The sequence below is a fragment of the Anabrus simplex genome, chromosome 1 (assembly GCF_040414725.1).
Source record: "Anabrus simplex isolate iqAnaSimp1 chromosome 1, ASM4041472v1, whole genome shotgun sequence".
In the NCBI taxonomy this organism is placed as follows: Eukaryota; Metazoa; Arthropoda; class Insecta; order Orthoptera; family Tettigoniidae; genus Anabrus; species Anabrus simplex.
Window position 1 is genome coordinate 1,716,109,420 of NC_090265.1, and position 20,254 is coordinate 1,716,129,673.

The 20,254-nt window shown below is 41.0% G+C and overlaps 1 protein-coding gene across 1 annotated transcript in view; it reads right to left on the bottom strand.

Annotated features, from left to right (window-relative positions):
• Positions 1 to 20,254, bottom strand: part of APC7 (anaphase-promoting complex subunit 7) — a 197,469-nt gene that overhangs the window by 134,070 nt on the left and 43,145 nt on the right. The gene's annotated exons all lie outside the window — the stretch shown is intronic.

The following is a 20,254-nucleotide window of genomic DNA, read 5'->3' on the forward strand; positions in this document are numbered from 1 at the left end:
CAGGCCAACACTTTGGATTTGATACTGACTCTTTGTTGAAATACTGTACAGTCTCATTTCAGCCACAAATCTATACTAAACACAGCATAAGTTTGAACATGAGGGAGGAGCCTGCCCAAGCCAGTCAATGGAGTAGTACAGTGCTGCCTAGATGCGCTGGCTTGTAGGGTTTAATACCTTTATTCCTTTTCGTGCATAAAAATCCTTACAGATTCAATTGTTTCGGTGATACTATGTGACAGCACTAAAACTTCTGAAGCTGTCTGCCCAAATCCTGTGATTCTACAACCAGGCGTTCAGGAGATATCGCCTGCCCTTGATCAAAAAGGTTGATTTCAAAATCTGTCTCTCCCACATGAGTGGGAAAGATAAGAAGGTGCTGAAATATTTAGGTTCACTGGAGAATCTCACGGCGGAATACTGAACAAGTTAATTTTTTGGTGACAGTATTGCAATATCAGGTTAGTGTGGTGTAAGTTTAAGAAGACGTGCTGTGAGCTGAAGTTTTGTATTCATAATGTCTCTTAGCAAGCCAAGTAGCAGTTGAGCACTTGACAGTGGTCTTACTCGTAAAGTTTTACACAGTCAGGTGAGAAATATGATTTACAGTGTGTATGGCTTTATAAGGAAGCTTTCGAATTCAGAAGTGTGCGAGAACAAAAGCCGGGGATCTGATGACTCCAGCTTTAAGGTGAGTCTACATATCAGAAAGAATGTTGAAATAGGGAATAAGCCAGTGTTTAGAGCACCGGGCAAACATCACACAACCGAGCTCGATAGCTGCAGTTGCCTAAGTGCGGCCAGTATCCAGTATTCGGAAGATAGTAGGTTCGAATCCCACTGTTGGCAGCCCTGAAAATGGTTTTCCGTGGTTTCCCATTTTCACACCAGGTAAATGCTGGGGCTGCACCTTACTTAAGGCCACAGCCACTTCCTTCCCACTCCTAGCCCTTCCCTGACCCATCGTTGCCACAAGACCTATCTGTGTCGGTGCGACGTAAAGCAACTTGCAAAAAAAACATCACACAGTTCAGAAACACGCAACAAATTTCGACTTTGAAAAGTGAATTTTATAGCGAACAATAACTGACTTGTACAATAATGGAAAATTTCAACGGCTAAGAAATTAGTGTACTTAATGAAGGGAGAAACTTTATTATAAAGGCTCAACATCTTCCACGTACACACTATTGAAATCCCTTGGTTTCAAATACAAGCCAATCACTGAACTAATTTATCTATTTATTTTACCTCATAAAGACGCTACTGGAAATATTACTCATCACGCAATTTTTTTTTAATAGCAAGCTTCCAGTCCCTCTCTCAGGCCAAGGAGATTTGAGGTGAGGGAGTAGCAGCCGCGGCCTATAGAATGACCTGTCCCAGCATTCGCCTTGGTACAGGAGAATGGAAAACCATGGCAAACCTCTCTCAGGACAGCCGTCGATGGGAAACAGCCGCTCTGCCTCCCGAATGTAGAGCTGGAAGGCTAGTAAGCCTACTCTACTTGGTGTCTGGTTGCTTTAGATCACATGCATCCATTTCAATTCAAAGTTCATTGTGTTTAAGAAGAATTCCGTGTGTACACTGTGAGCATAGAACGTTAATAAATTTGACCATAATAGGTGCTATACCAGGTGTATGCATAAGTTTTTGCCAGTTTTTGTGGTAAAGAAAACATGTTATTTTCAAGGGAAATTCATTTTTTGTTTATTCAAAATATTGACCATCGGCTTGTACACACTTCGCCCTTCATTCAGCTAAGTTATGAATACCATGCCAGAAAAACTGCTCGTCTTTTGCGGTAAACCATTCGTAGAACCATTTTCCAACTTCCTCGAAATTTCGGAAGTGCTGCTCTTTGAGCACGTCTCCAATTGATGCAAAAAGATGATAGATGTGCCAGGTCGGGAAGTATGGTGGGTGTGGAAGGTTTTGTTGGTTTTGTTGTGCGAGATGGCGCACCAAAATCACTCTGCCATGTCCTCTGGCCCATTCCAGTCATCCTTCGATCAATGCATGATTTAAATTAATCATCTGTTGACAACAGTGTTGTGCACTAACAGTTTCACTGGGCTTCAAGAGTTCTTCTTCTTCTTCTACTTATTATTATTTGGTCTTGTAGCCAGGTTTTAGCCTTGACCACCTCAACAACATGCCTCCAGGTGCCCCGGTTCTCTGCTTTCGTCCTCCATCCTCTGACTCCAGCTCCCCTTAGATCCTTCTCCACTTCATCCAGCCATCACAGTGGGAGTCGTCCCACTCTTCTGGTGCCATAAGGTTCTGTAAATGTCACCTTCCTACAAGGATCATTTTCGTCCTTTCTATGCACATGGCCAAACCATCTTGCTTTTCTTATTTTGATTTCGCTTACAATATCACATTCCTTGAACAGTACATATAGTTCATGGTTGTACCCTGCACGCCAGCATCCGTGATCAATGATTGCTCCATAAATCTTCCGTAAGATCTTCCTCTCAAATATGGCCAATCTGCTCATGTCAGATGTCCCAAAAGCCCAAGTTTCAGAGCCATATAATAGAACTGGTCTTATTAGGGTCTTATACATTTTAAACTTAGAGCTACAGCTTGTGTAGCATGATGTTAGGTTTCTTTTTAGTCTGTGGTAACATCTATTTGCTGTTAGTATTCTATGGTGTATTTCTGCACTGACTTTGTTGTCTGATGTCATCAGCGACCCTAAGTACTCAAATTCAGTCACCTTTTCAAATTTATAGCCATCGATCTCAAGGCATTTCAGTCTTGACAGATTTTCTGACACCACCATATATTTTGTCTGTTTCTCATTTACCATGAGTCCCATCTGTTTTGATTCAGCATTTAACCTAGTAAATGCTTCTTTGACATTCTGTTCTTCCAATAATGTCAAAGTCATCAGCATATGCTAATACTTGTACTGATTTATGAAATATTGTACCCCTCCTTTCAATTCTAGAGTCTCGCATGACCTTTTCCAGTGCAATATTAAACAGCAAATATGCCAATGCATCTCCCTGTCTGAGACCCTTTTTGTGTGCGGAATGATTCTGAGAGGTTTCCTTATAGTTCAACTCTACATCGGACTGTACTGAGAGATGCTCTTGTTAAGGCCACAAGCTTTTCTGGGATACCAAATTCTTGCATTGCACTAAGTAGTTTATCCCGTTTTATACTGTCATGTGCTGATTTGAAATCAATAAACAGGTGATGTATGGTGATCTTGTACTCTTGGGTCTTCTGTAGGATCTGTCTTAATGCATATATCTGATTGGTGGTCGACTTCCCTTTCCTGAAAACACATTGATAGTTTCCTATTATCTCTTCTACATGCTGCAGTAGTCTCATATACAATATATATGGGAGAATATCTTATATCCTATGTTCAGTAATAGGATACCCCTGTAATTTGAGCAGTCCAATGGATCTCCTTTCTTATGTATTGGGCAGATCAACCCTTCTTCCCATTCTCTAGGTAAGCATTCATTTTTCCATTTTTCACAGATGAGCCTGTGAAGCCTTTGCAAGAGAGTTGGTCATTTTAATGAGCTTTGCATTTATATCATCAGGCCCAAGTGCCTTGTTCTTCAATTTGTCGATGGCAAGTTCTACCTCTTCTATAGTAGGCGGATTCATTTCTCCATTGTCTATTTGTGGGGATCTGATTTCCAGCATTACTTCTTTATTACAGTGAGCATCATTCTCTACTCCCTCAAGCTGTTCCTGGAAATGTTGATTCCATCTCTCTAAGGCCTCCTCTATGTTGCCCGTCAATTCTCCATTAGTTTTTCTTCAATTTAATGTTCTTGGTGTAAATCCTGTTCTAATATTGTTGATCAAGTGGTAGTACTTTCTCGAATCATTCTGGGTATGCATCTATTCTATTTCCTTGAGCCTTCCTTCATGACACTCCCTTTTCTTCTTCTTGCGTACCTGCTTTTCACTTCTTCTTAGCCCTCTGTATGTTTCAATACTATTTCTGGTACGTTTATTGATCATTGCTTTGTAGGCTATATTTTTCCTTTCAGTTATTTCTGCACACTCTTTATCAAACCAAGTGCTCCTTTTATTTCTGCTTACTTCGCCATTTATTTCCTCTGCAGTATCTTTTACCACTAGCTTACAATCCAGCCAACTTACGTCATTGGCTTTTGCAGCAGTTTCAACCACTGCAAAATGTTTCTTTATCTGCTCCTGATAGAGGGTTATAGTTTCTGAGTCTTTTAGCTTTTCTACATCATATTTCTTTAATTTCCTTTGTTTCTTATGTCTATAGTTGCTATTAATTTTATTTCTCAATTTGATAATGATTAAGAAAGGATCCTAGCTCTTCTAAAGGTTTGTACATCTTCCAAGTCAGTCATGTGGTGTCTATCAACAAGAATGTGTTCAATCTGATTAACTGTGTTTCCACCAGGGGAAGTCCATGTTCCTTTATGAATGTTTTTGTGTGGGAACATTGTACTTCTCGTCACCATGTCAGCTGAGGCTGCAAAATCAACTAGTCTCATGCCATTTTCATTACTATCTCTATGAAGACTATACTTGCCAATTATTATTATTATTGAAAAATGCGCACATGCCGTGCAGAATACCATTACATTAAATTTACATTACATACACATTACTTTTCTTTGCTATAAGCTACGATGGATTTCTGTCTATTCCTGCATTTTACAATATGGTACCTATCACAGAATTCCAAGCACAACTCACACACACATTCGTCATTTGGTTCGTGAAATAATTTGTTGCAGCACACCTTGTGGTGGAAACCATGGATCACCAATCTCGTCGTCACGTGTCGCATATCATGATTAGCTTCCATCCAGGTTCCGTCTTGCATAGCAGCTGTTACATAGAAGTCCTCTGGTATGTTGTTTTTCTTCTCATGCAGATCTTGTATAAGCTGTTTGAAGCTGGTACTAGCTTGAAGTATGAGCTCGCATCTCAGATCCTCTATTAAGAAGGTCTCCTTGGTAAGCTCATAGCCTTTACTCACTCCAATTCTTCCAGCTGTTTGTACGTGAGGTATTCTGCCACTAATTCTAGGCCATACGTCAGAACAGGTAGTATCTTTAACCTAAACAAGTCCATAGCTGAGCTGATCGATAGTTGTATGATGTTTCTGATTTCATTCATAGCCCTAGTGGCCGCTACTGCTCTAGATCTTATATGTAAACTGAAATTCTTTCCCGTTGTTTTAATTGTGATACCTAGATATTTAAAATTGTTAGCCCTCTTGACTAGTTACATTTGATGTTCTCTGCTTCAGTGAGTCTTCCTCCTTTCATAAATACTACCAATTCTGTCTTCTCTTCGTTTATCTGGATGTCGTTTCTGTTTGTGATTGACCAGAGCGCCACTGCATTAGCGCTGCGCCACTTCCTGCGGCTGTTTGTATGTCGGAAGTATTCGGGCACCTTCGCGTGCCATCGAGTGAGCGAGGGGTTGACGGGAAAGCAGCATTGCTGCCGGACTATATTAAAGTGTGCTATGCGGACAAGTTCTGTAAATATCTAAACCATCGCGTGAGCGACAGTTTAAACAAATGTATCAAGATGTGTATATAGTGTAATAAACCTACTATATGTATAATTAAGTACAGTTCATCTTTCTATGTGTATGAACCAGCATGTGGTTCCTAGCACCACGTGTTCTCAGGGACCTGTCCGTATGAGGTCGGAACATGGTCATACTGGGCCGGATTCTTGAAAGTGTCGTAATGCTATAATATTACGTGGTCCTCCGGTGTTTGTGAGTGTATGTTTCGAGTGCTGACAACCTGTGGAGAGAATATTGGAGCACATGTATCATCATCCCTACGGCATGCTGAACTGACGAGGCGGACAAAGCATAAGTGCACATCACAGCAGTATACCAGAGATCAGTCATTCCTTTAATTTTTCCTGTCTTTCCTAACTCATATCATGGAGTCTAGTGAGAAAAACCTGTTAGTGAAACAACGAGTGGTCATTAAAGGGTCACTGACACGTATCAGTAAATATGTAGACAAGTTTATGGCAGGCTCCGATATTAATGCAGTACGTAGCAGGTTGAAACAACTGCCTTCACTCTGGGAAGAATATAAGCATGTTCAGTGTAAACTCGAGATTAATGACGACGAGAACTACGAAAATCATGAACGGGATAGGGAACAATTTGAAGAAAACTATTATGATTTAGAGGCAAGAATGACTACACTGATAGAAAAGAGCACAGCTCCCGAGCAGAATATCGATCAGTTATCTCAGCATTCTTGCAGTAATTCCCAACAGAATTCCATGCAAATACGATTGCCCATCATTAACCTCCCTACCTTTCATGGGCAGTATGAGACTTGGATTAATTTTCAAGACACTTTTCAGGCTTTAATTGTTGACAATTTAAAACTATCAAACGTTCAGCATTTTCATTATCTACTTTCAGCACTCAAGGGCGAGCCTCATCAATTAATTCAGAACATTCCTGTTTCTAACTCTAACTTTGTAGTAGCTTGGGAAGTCGTATGTAAGAGGTACAACAACAGAAAACTGATAGCAACACAACATATCAAGGCTCTATTGTCATTACCTACATGTCACAAAGATATAGCATCAGACCTTAGGAAGTTGAACAACCACTTAGTAAGCAATTTAAACGCTATTCAGAACCTCAACCTTTCAGTGCCTTTACACGAAGCCTTACTCCAACAGCTGATGTTAGACAAGTTAGATCCCGCTACCCATAAAGAGTTCGAAATGAAAACTCCAAGCAATGATTTTCCGTGACTCGCTGAGGTATCCACCTTTCTGGAAGAGAGGGCACAAGTGTTAGAATTGATGATGGCAACACGGGAACAGAGGGGGAGCACGGCAAATCCAGCTAAGCACCAGTATGTGAGAAACAATGAAAGCCCAATTCGAGTTAACTCATACGTATCTACAAGGGATAAGTGTGACTTTTGTGACTTAGATCATCCGTTACATCGGTGCGAAGGATTTCTGCAAGCTAACACAAGAGAACGGTATGATTTTATCAAAAGAAAGGGTTTATGTTTTAACTGTTTTAGGCATCATAGTGTCAACGTCTGCAAATCTGATAGCTGTAAGACTTGCCAGCGTAGACATCACAATTTGATTCACTTTGACAGTGCCACACACAATCAAACGACTACAAACAAGGATACCCAAGCTAGTAGAGGTATTAGAGACGACGAACAGGGTCAGAGTAAATGCTAGTTACTGCACACTAAAATTCAAACCACAATCTCAAGTAATGCTGTCCACTGCAATAATAGGAGTTGCAGACAACAATGGTCGAATTCATCACTGCCGAGCTCTACTTGACAATGGATCGCAATCACATTTCATAACCGAGTCCTTGCAAGTAAGCTGAGGCTGCAACGACATAGAAACTGTATTCCAATTAGTGGTATAAATAACACTGCTGTCACCGCATCTCAAAGTGTTGACGTTCGTATCATTTCTAATGTGTCCAGATTCGAAACTGTTATAACGTGTTCTATACTCCCTCACATAACAGGTGATATTCCAGCGAACCATATTGATTGTAAATCGTGGAACCTGCCTGAGGATATCACATTGGCGGATCCTCACTTCAACAAGCCAGGACCAGTAGACATGCTCATCGATGCGGAGATTTTTATGCATTTGTTGCAAGAAGGGTGGCGGAAAAACTGCAATGAGCTACCCATCTTGAAAAATACTGTATTGGGATGGATACTGTCAGGTCCAATAAAGTCGCGGGCTCGGACTAGTGAGAGAGCAGAAACTTCACCCACTTCATCATTTTTCCTCAGACAGGACGATGACCTCAATAGGAAGATGGAAAAATTCTGGGCAATAGAAGAAGGGACATACATACATTATCATTATAGACTGTTATGCCTTTCAGCGTTCAGTCTGCAAGCCTCTGAGAATTTACTAAACGTCGCCACAATCCTCGATTTGCAACTAGTGTTGTGGCCTCATTTAGTTCTATACCTCTTATCTTTAAATCGTTAGAAACAGAGTCTAACCATCATCGTCTTGGTCTCCCTCTACTTCTCTTACCCTCCATAACAGAGTCCATTATTCTCCTAGGTAACCTATCCTCCTCCATTCGCCTCACATGACCCCACCACCGAAGCCGGTTTATGCGTACAGCTTCATCCATTGAGTTCATTCCTATATTAGCCTTTATCGCCTCATTCCGAGTACCCTCCTGCCATTGTTCCCACCTGTTTGTACCAGCAATCATTCTTGCTACTTTCATGTCTGTTACTTCTAACTTATGAATAAGATATCCTGAGTCCACCCAGCTTTCGCTCCCGTAAAGCAAAGTTGGTCTGAAAACAGACCAATGTAAAGATAGTTTCGTCTGGGAGCTGACTTCCTTCTTACAGAATACTGCTGATCGCAACTGCGAGCTCACTGCATTAGCTTTACTACAACTTGATTCAATCTCGCTTACTATATTACCATCCTGGGAAAAAACACAACCTAAATACTTGAAATTATCGACCTGTTCTAGCTTTGTATCACCAATCTGACATTCAATTCTGTTGAATTTCTTACCTACTGACATCAATTTAGTCTTCGAGAGGCTAATTTTCATACCATACTCATTGCACCTATTTTCAAGTTCTAAGATGTTAGACTGCAGGCTTTCGGCACAGTCTGCCATTAAGACAAAGTCGTCAGCATAAGCCAAACTATTTACTATATTTCCACCTAACTGAATCCCTCCCTGCCATTTTATACCTTTCAGCATATGATCCATGTAAACTACAAACAGCAAAGGTGAAAGATTACAGCCTTGTCTAACTCCTGTAAGTACCCTGAACCAAGAACTCATTCTACCATCAATTCTCACTGAAGCCCAATTGTCAACATAAATGCCTTTGATTGATTTTAATAATCTACCTTTAATTCCATAGTCCCCCCAGTATAGCAAACATCTTTTCCCGCGGTACCCTGTCATATGCTTTCTCTAGGTCTACGAAACAAACACAACTGCCTATTCCTCTCGTAGCATTTTTCAATTACCTGGCGCATACTGAAAATCTGATCCTGACAGCCTCTCTGTGGTCTGAAACCACACTGGTTTTCATCCAACTTCCTCTCAACGACTGATCGCACCTTCCCTTCCAAGATGCCAGTGAATACTTTGCCTGGTATACTTTTTTTTTTTTGCTAGGGGCTTTACGTCGCACCGACACAGATAGGTCTTATGGCGACGATGGGATAGGAAAGGCCTAGGATTTGGAAGGAAGCGTCCGTGGCCTTAATTAAGGTACAGCCCCAGCATTTGTCTGGTGTGAAAATGGGAAAACACGGAAAACCATCTTCAGGGCTGCTGATAGTGGGATTCGAACCTACTATCTCCCGGATGCAAGCTCACAGCCGCGCGCCTCTACGCGCACGGCCAACTCGCCCGGTGCCTGGTATACTAATCAATGAGATACCTCGATAGTTATTGCAATCCTTCCTGTTCCCTTGCTTATAGATAGGTGCAATTACTGCTTTTGTCCAATCTGAAGGTACCTTACCAACACTCCACGCTAATTTTACTACTCTATGAAGCCATTTCATCCCTGCCTTCCCACTATACTTCACCATTTCAGGTCTAATTTCATCTATTCCTGCTGCCTTATGACAATGGAGTTTATTTACTATCCTTTCCGCTTCCTCAAGCATAATTTCACCAACATCATTTTCCTCCTCCCCATGAGCTTGGCTGTTTGCAACACCACCATGTTTTACATTGAGAAGATGTTCAAAATATTCCCTCCACCTCTCCAGTGATTCCCTGGGATCTATTATGAGTTCACCTGAATTACTCAAAACACTGTTCATTTCCTTTTTCCCTCCCTTCCTAAGATTCTTTATTACTGTCCACAAAGGTTTCCCTGCTGCTTGACCTAGCCTTTCCAGGTTATTACCAAAATCTTCCCATGACTTCCTTTTGGATTCAACAACTATTTGTTTCGCTCTGTTTCTTTCATCTACGTACAAATCCCTGTCTGCCTCGGCCCTTGTTTGGAGCCATTTCTGATAAGCCTTCTTTTTACGTTTACAGGCTGCTCTCACTTCATCATTCCACCAAGATGTTCACCTTTTCCCATCTTTACACACAGTTGTTCCTAGGCATTCCCTTGCTGTTTCTACTACAGCATCCCTGTATGCCACCCATTCACTTTCTATATCCTGAACCTGCTTACTGTCTACTGTTCGAAACTTCTCACTAATCATATCCATGTACTTCTGTCTAATTTCCTCGTCCTGGAGATTTTCTACCCTTATTCATTTGCAGACAGATTTCACTTTCTCTACCCTAGGCCTAGAGATACTTAGTTCACTACAGATCAGATAGTGGTCTGTATCATCGAAAAATCCCCGAAAAACTCGTACATTCCTAAAAGATTTCCTGAATTCAAAGTCTGTTAAGATATAGTCTATTATGGATCTGGTACCCCTAGCCTCCCATGTGTAGCAGTGAATAGGCTTATGCTTGAAGAATGTATTCGTAACAGCTAAACCCATACTAGCACAGAAGTCCAGCAAACGCTTTCCATTCCCATTAGCTTCCATATCTTCCCCACATTTACCAATCACCCTTTCGTATCCTTCAGTTCTATTCCCAACTCTCGCATTGAAATCGCCCATTAGCACTATTCTATCCTTGCTGTTGACCCTGACCACAATGTCACTCAATGCTTCATAAAACTTGTCAACTTCATCCTCATCTGCACCCTCACATGGTGAATACACGGACACAATTCTAGTCCTAATTCCTCCCACTGACAAATCTACCCACATCATTCGCTCATTTACATGCCTAACCGAAACTATGTTGCATGCAATGGTATTCCTGATAAAGAGCCCTACCCCAGACTCTGCCCTTCCCTTTCTAACACCCGTCAAGTACACTTTATAATCTCCTCTCTCTTCCTCCTTATCTCCCCTTACCCGAATATCACTTACTCCTAGCACATCCAGATGCATCCTCTTTGCTGACTCAGCCAGTTCTACCGCCTACGAAGGCAGAAGGTCTGCAACTTGGAAACTCTTACAAAATAGCGGAGAAATGATTCAGACTACTGGAACAGAAGTTTGAGAAGAGACCTGATCTGCGAGCTGATTACGTAAATTTCATGGAGGAGTATAAGACCCTGGGTCGTATGAAGCTGGCCCCAGATATATGCAAAAACAAAGGAGCATTCTGCTATCTCCCACACCATGCAGTTTTGAAGGCTGAGAGTACCACTACTAAGACACGGGTTGTATTCGACGCGTCCTGCAAAACTGATAGTGGCGTTTCCCTCAATGACACTCTCGCGGTGGGACCTACTGTTCAACAAGATCTACTATCAATTGTGACAAGGTTTCGCACACATCAGATTGCGATGACGGCAGACATTACAAAAATGTACCGTCAGATCAGAGTAGATGACAAGGATGTTAACTTACAGCGTATAATCTGGCGAAAACAACCATCCGAGCCTCTACGCACCTACCAACTGAAGACGGTAACATACGGTACATCCTCAGCGTCCTTCCTAGCCACAAGGTGTCGGACTCAACTGGCTGAAGAAGAAGCCCATGTGTTTCCTACAGCATCTCGCGTGTTGAAGCGGGACTTCTACATGGACGATGTATTGTGTGGTAGCAATACAGTGGAAAATGCTATAGAGCTGCGAGGAGAACTACAAGAATTGCTGCAACGCGCAGGCTTCCCGCTCCGCAAGTGGACTTCGAATCACTCCGCTGTACTTGAGACGATACCAGCAGAACTGAGAGAATCACAGTTGCCCCTACGATTTGACAAGCAAGACAATATTAAAACGCTAGGATTGCTGTGGCATCCCTTGCTTGACAAGTTCCAGTTTGAGGTTCACATCAAGGAGAACAATGGAGGCCCTACGAAACGAAATGTGCTTTCAATTATAGCCTCTATATTTGATCCACTAGGGCTGATAGGACCAGTAATCGTAATGTGTAAAATTTTCATGCAGCAGTTGTGGCAAGAAAAACTAGAGTGGGATGAACCACTACCATCTCCTTTACTTGAGGGCTGGATTAAAATCTTTACTGATCTACCAACACTGAACAACATTCATGTCGACAGGTTGATTCTTTGTGCGGGAAGAGTCGTCCAGATACAAGTTCATGGCTTCTCAGACGCTTCTGAACGGGCCTACGCAGCATGTGTGTATATCCGCAGTACCAATCAACACGGTGAAGTTTCGGTACATTTGGTATGTTCGAAATCCAGAGTTGCTCCTCTGAAACAACAGTCTCTACCTAGATTAGAACTGTGTGGGGCTCTTTTGTTGGCACGTCTGGTGGATAAGACTATCAACACCCTGAATCTGAAAATTGACAATACTTTCTTGTGGACTGACTCGACCACAGTACTCTCGTGGCTTGCAGCTGAACCGACGAGATGGAAAACGTAATAGATAAGAAAAATGTTCCACCGATCAATACATTTATTGTGGATAAATTATTACACTAGTACCGGTTTCGACCTATCTTGGCCATCATCAGCTAGCACACATAATTACAGTCATGGGATAAATTACAAAGAAGTTACTTAAGAGCATCCGGATGTCTGATAAAAAATGGAAGTAAAATATATTGCAGTATGTTGCGTTAAAATAGCTCTGATTAAAAGTAGTGATGGTTAGAATAAATTAAAACCTATTGATTGAGCATGGACATGAGTACATAAACACATTAAAATATATATATGCCAGAGTTCTTATAACATACCAACACAAAGTATATCAACCATAGAACATTCTCGATATTCAACTTAATCAACACAAGAACTACAAGAGGATTGAAGAATGAATGCAACGCAACATGAACTCAAATTTTAATAGATGTTTATAAAATACCATGTTTTAATGTGTTTAATGTGCTATATATTTTTAGTGTCTTATGATTGGCATATATATTTTAATGTGTTTATGTACTCATGTCCATGCTCAATCAATAGGTTTTAATTTATTCTAACCATCACTACTTTTAATCAGAGCTATTTTAACGCAACATACTGCAATATATTTTACTTCCATGCTGTTAAGTAACTTCTTTGTAATTTATCCCATGACTGTAATTATGTGTGCTAGCTGATGATGGCCAAGATAGGTCGAAACCGGTACTAGTGTAATAATTTATCCACAATAAATGTATTGATCGGTGGAACATTTTTCTTATCTATTACATTGAATCCAATCAATACGGAATATGAAACTTATAAATAATAATAAGAGATGGAAAACGTTCGTTGCAAATCGTGTCTCTGAGATACAGCAGTTGACTAGAAGAGCCGAGTGGGGTCATGTTATGTCAGAAGACAATCCATCCAATGTTCTTTCAAGGGGAGAAGGACCACTCAGCCTACAACATTATGAACAATGGTGGCATGGACCGGCATGGTTGGTGCAAGACGCAAGTACCTGGCCCTCTAAGGATTCAAACGATTCTGTAGATGAACTTCCAGAAAGAAGGGATACAGTACAATGTTTACTCAGTGCCACTCCATCTGATGAAGTCACGACACGGTTCTCATCTCTCCGTCGTCTACAGAGGGTGATGGCTAATTGCAACAGATTTGTTTTCAATTCCAGAAGACATAACGTAAGAAGAACAGGACCATTACCTGCAGAAGAGCTAGCAATGGGACTTCAGATATGTATCAAACTTGCTCAACGTGTGACATTCGCAAGGGAAATAGGCGAGTTGAAGTCGAACTCATCAGTTTCACCGCAAGTTCAATAAGAAATCTGGACCCATTCCCAGATGGGAACGATGTATTACGAGTAGGGGGACGCTTACAAAACTCTTTGAAACCATTTGCAGAAAGGCATCAAATCATATTACCTCAGCATCATAATATAACCAAGTTGATTGTGGCTGACGAGCATATTCGGCTGCTACATGCTGGTGCGAATCGTGTAGCAGCCTCTCTTAAATCCAGATATTGGGTAGTGAGCATAAAGAAAGTGGTACGGAGTGTCATTCACCAATGTGTGAAGTGTTTCAGACTACGAGCCTCAACAGCAACGCAGCTCATGGGGCAGCTACCTTCTCCTCGAATGACTCCATCGCGCCCATTCTTGAATACGGGAGTTGACTACGCTGGCCCGTTGTACATTAAACAGGGTGCAACCAGGAGCAAGGTCAAGGTAAAATGCTACGTAGCATTGTTCGTTTGCCTTTGCACCAAGGCAATACACTTGGAATTAGTTCGTGACTTGACCACACAGGTCTTTATTGCCACCTTACGGAGATTCGCGGCCAGGAGGGGGAGGTGTACAAACCTATACAGTGACAATGCTACTAACTTTGTAGGAGCTAGAAATGAGTTGTTGAAGGTGCACCGGTCGGAACAGTGGAAGACAGATGTGCTGAAGAACGCAGCGCAAGAGGGATTCACTTGGCATTTCATTCCTCCTGATTCGCCTCACTTCAGGGGACTCTGGGAAGCTGGGGTGAAATCCATGAAACATCATTTGCAAAGAACCGCTGGCAATGCCTGCTTGACATACGACGAGATGTATACCCTACTTTGCCAAATAGAGGCATGCCTAAACTCAATACCGCTCGTTAAGACTCTCAAGACGACTGTGATGAACCCTCATACCTGACTCCTGGCCACTTTCTGATCGGAGCCCCCCTGCTATCCTTCCCTGAACCTGACCTTAGTGATAGTGTGCACTGTTATACTTCCAGATGGCACTACATTCAAGCTCTGCAGCAGAACTTTTGGAAACAGTAGTCTAATGACTATCTTAATAGCTTACAACAGCAGCAGAAATGGTTGACGAGTCAGCCTAACCTTCAGCCTGGAACTATCGTCTTAGTTAAGGACGACAACATTCCTCCTCTCTCTTGGCGACTTGCAACGGTCAAGGAAACTCATCCTGGGAAGGACGGACGAGTGCGTACGGTTACAATTCGCACCAGCAATGGAATTTTGAGGCGTTCTGTACATAAGTTATGTCCATTGCCAGCTCAAGACTGATACTTGCAAATACATTCAGTGTCTCATTTCGTGTTGGTGTTAAATTCTTTGCTCTTGTATTGTAAGACTTTAATTATGATCAGTGTCCTTTATTGTTTATGTCTAGTGCTGTACTTTTTATTGTAGGATTTGAATTTGTTCATTTAGGTTTCATAATTTGAACATCTGTGTACATTTTTGCTCAGTTACTTTGGTTGAAGTTGTGCGTGTTTCATATCAGCATATGTATTGATGGTGAAAGAACTTCATAATATGACTATGTGTTCAATTTAAATTCAACATTTCTTGTTATTGTTAAATGTGATACATTTAGGTGTGGCGGTATGTTTGTGATTGACCAGAGTGCCACTGCATTAGCGCTGCGCCACTTCCTGCGGCTGTTTGTATGTTGGAAGTGTTCGGACACCTTCGCGTGCCATCGAGTGAGCGAGGGGTTGACGGGAAAGCAGCATGGCTGCCGGACTATGTTAAAGTGTGCTATGCGGACAAGTTCTGTAAATATCTAAACCATCGCGTGAGCGACAGTTTAAACAAATGTATCACGATGTGTATATAGTATAATAAACCTAGTATATGTATAATTAAGTACAGTTCATCTTTCTATGTGTATGAACCAGCATGTGGTTCCTAGCACCACGTGTTCTCAGGGACCTGTCCGTATGAGGTCGGAACAGTTTCTCTCTGCCCATTCACATAGTGTGTTTAGCGATACTTGCAGTTTATCTATATCTGTCGCTGTGATGGCCATGTCATCAGCGTACACGTATGTGCTCGTTCCTGCCAATCCTTTGGCGACATCGTTCGTGAGAACATTAAACAGGATAGGGCTGAGTGGATCGCCTAGGAGGACACCGTTCGTCTGCGACAGCCAGTCAGATATGCCTATTCCATCATCTATCTGTATGTAGTTTTCTGCCAGTATATTCGATATCAGGGTCGTTGTGCTCATTTTTCCAATTAGTTCCTCCAGTTTATCTATTAATACCTTTCTGTTGACCATATCAAAGGCTTTTGAGTAATCAACAAAAACCACATATAGTTTTCCTTTTGGTCTTTCTATCGTCGGTTTTATTTGTTCCAACAGGTTTTCTACTGGCAGAGTCGTGGACCTTCCCTTTCTAAAACCAAACTGTTCCTCTGGTAGAAGGGGTTCTAGCTTCTCTGCCAGCCTTTTGGCGAGGATTCCTGTTAGGAGTTTCAGTAATGTAGATTCCAACGCTATTCCTCTACACACGTTTGGGTTCTCTGCGTCTCCTTTTCCCTTGTATAATAGCTTGATTGTTGACTTTCTCCATTCGTCTGGTATAGGTGCTAGATGTTCCTCTTGACACACTTGGTCATTAAAATATCCCAGCACCAGCACAATATCATGCCTGGGGCACTTTCCATATTCTCTTCCTAGGAGTTCGTAGAAGGAATCCTTTTCCCCTCATTCTTTTCTTCTGTTGGTGCATGAGCACTGAATAAAGTATAGTTTCTAAACCTTCCTCTGATATGCAGTTTGCATAGTCTTGGTGTGATAGGCTGAAAATCAATGACTAGGTGCTTCATACTATTGTTCAGAATGAATCCAGTACCAAACTGGTGTGTTTTATCATGAAAGCTATAATACATGTTGTATTCCTTCTTTTCCATAATGCCATTCCCAAGCCATCGTATCTCTTGTAGGGCTAGTATAAACATGAAAGAAAGGAAGATATTAAAATTAGGACTATTAGGCAGTACTATATGGCTGATAAAACGGGCATGAGGGAGTTTTTAATAAGTAACTATGATCGGTGGAAAACAGTAAATAAAAATGTAAACAGACTCTGGGATGGGTTTAATGCAATTGTTGAGGAATGTGAAAATAGGTTTGTACCTTTAAAGGTGGTAAGGAATGGTAAAGATCCACTATATTATAACAGAGAAGTAAAGAGACTAAGAAGGAGGTGCATGTTGGAACAAAATAGAGTTAGAAATGGTTATGGAAGTAAGGAGAAATTGAAGGAACTTACTAGGAAATTGAAACTAGCAAAGAAGTCAGCTAAGAATAACATGATGGCAAGCATAATTGGTGGTCATACAAATTTTAGTGAAAAATGGAAGGGTATGTATAGGTACTTTAAGGCAGAAACAGGTTCAAAGAAGGACATTCCAGGAATAATTAATGAACAAGGGGAGCGTGTATGCGAGGATCTTCAAAAGGCAGAAGTATTCAGTCAGCAGTATGTAAAGATTGTTGGTTATAAGGATAATGTCCAGATAAGGGAGGTGAGTAATACTAAAGAAGTATTAAAATTTATCTATGATAACAATGATATTTACAATAAGATACAAAAGTTGAAAACTAGAAAAGCAGCTGGAATTGATAAGATTTCGGGGGATATACTAAAGACAATGGGTTGGGATATAGTACCATATCTGAAATACTTATTTGATTATTGTTTGGTTGAAGGAGCTATACCAAATGAATGGAGAGTTACTATAGAAGCCCCTGTGTATAAAGGAAAGGGTGATAGACATAAAACTGAAAATTACAGGTCAGTCAGTTGGACATGCATTGCATGTAAGCTCTTGGAAAACATTCTTTCTAATTATATTAGACATGTTTGCAAAATTAATAACTGGTTTGATAGAAGGCAGTTTGGGTTTAGGAAAGGTTATTCCACTGAAGCCCAGCTTATAGGATTTTAGCAAGATATAGCAGATATCCTGGATTCAGGAGGCCAAATGGACTGTATTGCAATTGACCCATGTAAGGCATTTGATACGGTAGATCATGGAAGACTACTGGCAAAAATGAGTGCAACTGGACTAGACAAAAGAGTGACTGAATGGGTGGCTATATTTCTAGAAAATAGATCTCAGAGAATTAGAGTAGGCGAAGTTTTTTCTGACCCTGTAATAATTAAGAGGGGAATTCCTCAAGGCAGTATTATTGGACCTTTATGTTTTCTTATATATATCAATGATATGTGTAAAGGAGTGGAATTAGAGATAAGGCTGTTTGCAGATTGTTATTTTGTACAGAGTAATAAATAAGTTACAAGATTGTGAGCGGCTGCAGGGTGACCTCGATAGTGTTGCGAGATGGACGGTGGGCAATGGTATGATGATAAACAGAGTTAAAAGTCAGGTTGTGAGTTTCACAAATAGGAAAAGTCCTCTCAGTTTTAATTACTGCGTTGATGGGGTAAAATTTACCCTTGGGGATCATTGTAAATACCTACATATTAATATAAGGAAAGATCTTTATTGGGGTAATCACATAAATATGATTGTAAATAAAGGGTGCAGATCTCTGCACATGGTTATGAGGGTATTTAGGGGTTGTACTAAGTATGTAAAGGAGAGAGCATATTTGTCTCTGGTGAGACCCCAACTAGAGTATGGTTCCAGTGTATGGGACCCTCACCAGGATTACTTGATTCAGGAACTGGAAAAAATCCAAAGAAAAGCAGCTCGATTTGTTCTGGGTGATTTCCGACAAAAGAGTAGCGTTACAAAAATTTTGCAATGTTCGGGCTGGGAGAACTTGGAAGAAAGGAGACGAGCTGCTTTACTAAGTGGTATGTTACAAGTAACTATTGTCATTTTGGTTCCGTATTGAAGATGACGTAAATCACAGATATTATAATAATTATTTATAGATCCACTTGTTCAATACAGCTGTCAGTGGAGAGATGGTGTGAGAGGACATCAGTAGACGAATAAGTTTGAGTGGTGTCTTTAAAATTAGGAAAGATCACAATATGAAGATAAAGTTGGGATTCAAGAAGACAAATTGGGGCAAATATTTGTTTTTAGGAAGGGGAGTTAGGGATTGGAATAACTTACCAAGGGAGACGTTCAATAAATTTCCAATTTCTTTGCAATCATTTAAGAAAAGGCTAGGAAAACAACAGATAGGGAATCTGCCACCTGGGCGACTGCCCTAAATGCAAATCAGTAGTGACTGATTGATCAGGGCCGTCTATATTCAATCCATCCGGCTTCTGTTTGTTGAGGATTCGAACAATTTCTTTTTTTTATTTTTTATTTATGATGGGGCTGTTAACCCCTCGCCCAACCCCCAACCTGGAGGACCAAGGAACCTTCTGTTAGAGTTACCATACCTTAGTCAAGAAGGCCCCGTTTTAATGCACCGGGCATTCGCCTTCACCCATCCCCATACGGGGTAGGATTTGCTGGTTGCGTAGGCAGGTAAACCTGTCAACTAGAGGATTTCCCAGCATTTTCCAGAGGCACCTGCTTGGTACATGCACCTCCACTGGGACTCAATAACCAGCCATTCACCCTCACCATTTTCCCAGGCTTGGGACCGGCACAGAGGCTTCAAAGTTCATAATACACAATACCGGTCTGGCCCCACCAGACACAAAGCATGGTCTTCTTACTGAAGCAATTTGGCCTTGATGTTAAAGAACCAGCTTCACCACGTAACAGCCACAATTTTCTCCACTTTGGCTTTTCAAAATAAATCCATTTTTAGTCACCTGTCACAATTCAGTACAGAAATTATTTTCTTTCATGGCGTTGAAGCAGCATTTCACAAGTAACTTTGCAATTTTCCATTTGCCGTTCATTCAAATCGTGTAGGACCAATTTACCAAGTTCATTGATCTTCCCCATTGCTCGTAAACATCTGCTGATTGTTTCTTGTGACACATTTAATGCTTGTGCCAAATGCTGTTGAGTTTGAGTTGGGTCATCATCCAGTAATGTCTGCAATTGCTCGTCTTCACACTCTTGTGGTCTACCAGAGTGCGCACTGTCTTTCACATTGAAATCACAATGTTTAAATTGTCAAAACCATGTCTCACATGTTCTAATCAATGAAGCATGTTCACCATACGTTTTTACAGCGAACGATTATTTTTCACAGCCTTTTTCTTTTGATTAAATAAGAAAAGCAATGCATGCCACAAACGTTCTTTTTTTCAGGCACAAACATCGACATGATCACTGAACGATACAACCCAGATGCTAGTATTTGGCAGACTCAACTTGTGTGTGCTGGTAGGTTAATGTCAGACAAACAAACTGACATGTGTCAAATTCATACGCTGCTTACTGTTCGCTGGCGCCATCTCTTTGTGAAACTGGAAAAGACTTATTCTACACCTGGTATACTCTTGTACTGACTTGCACAATCTCATAAAAATCTATTTAAAATAGTGTATAAATAAGACTGATTAACATAAATTGTACTGGCAAGGCAGATCATTCCAGCATCCTATATTAAATAGTTTTTTTA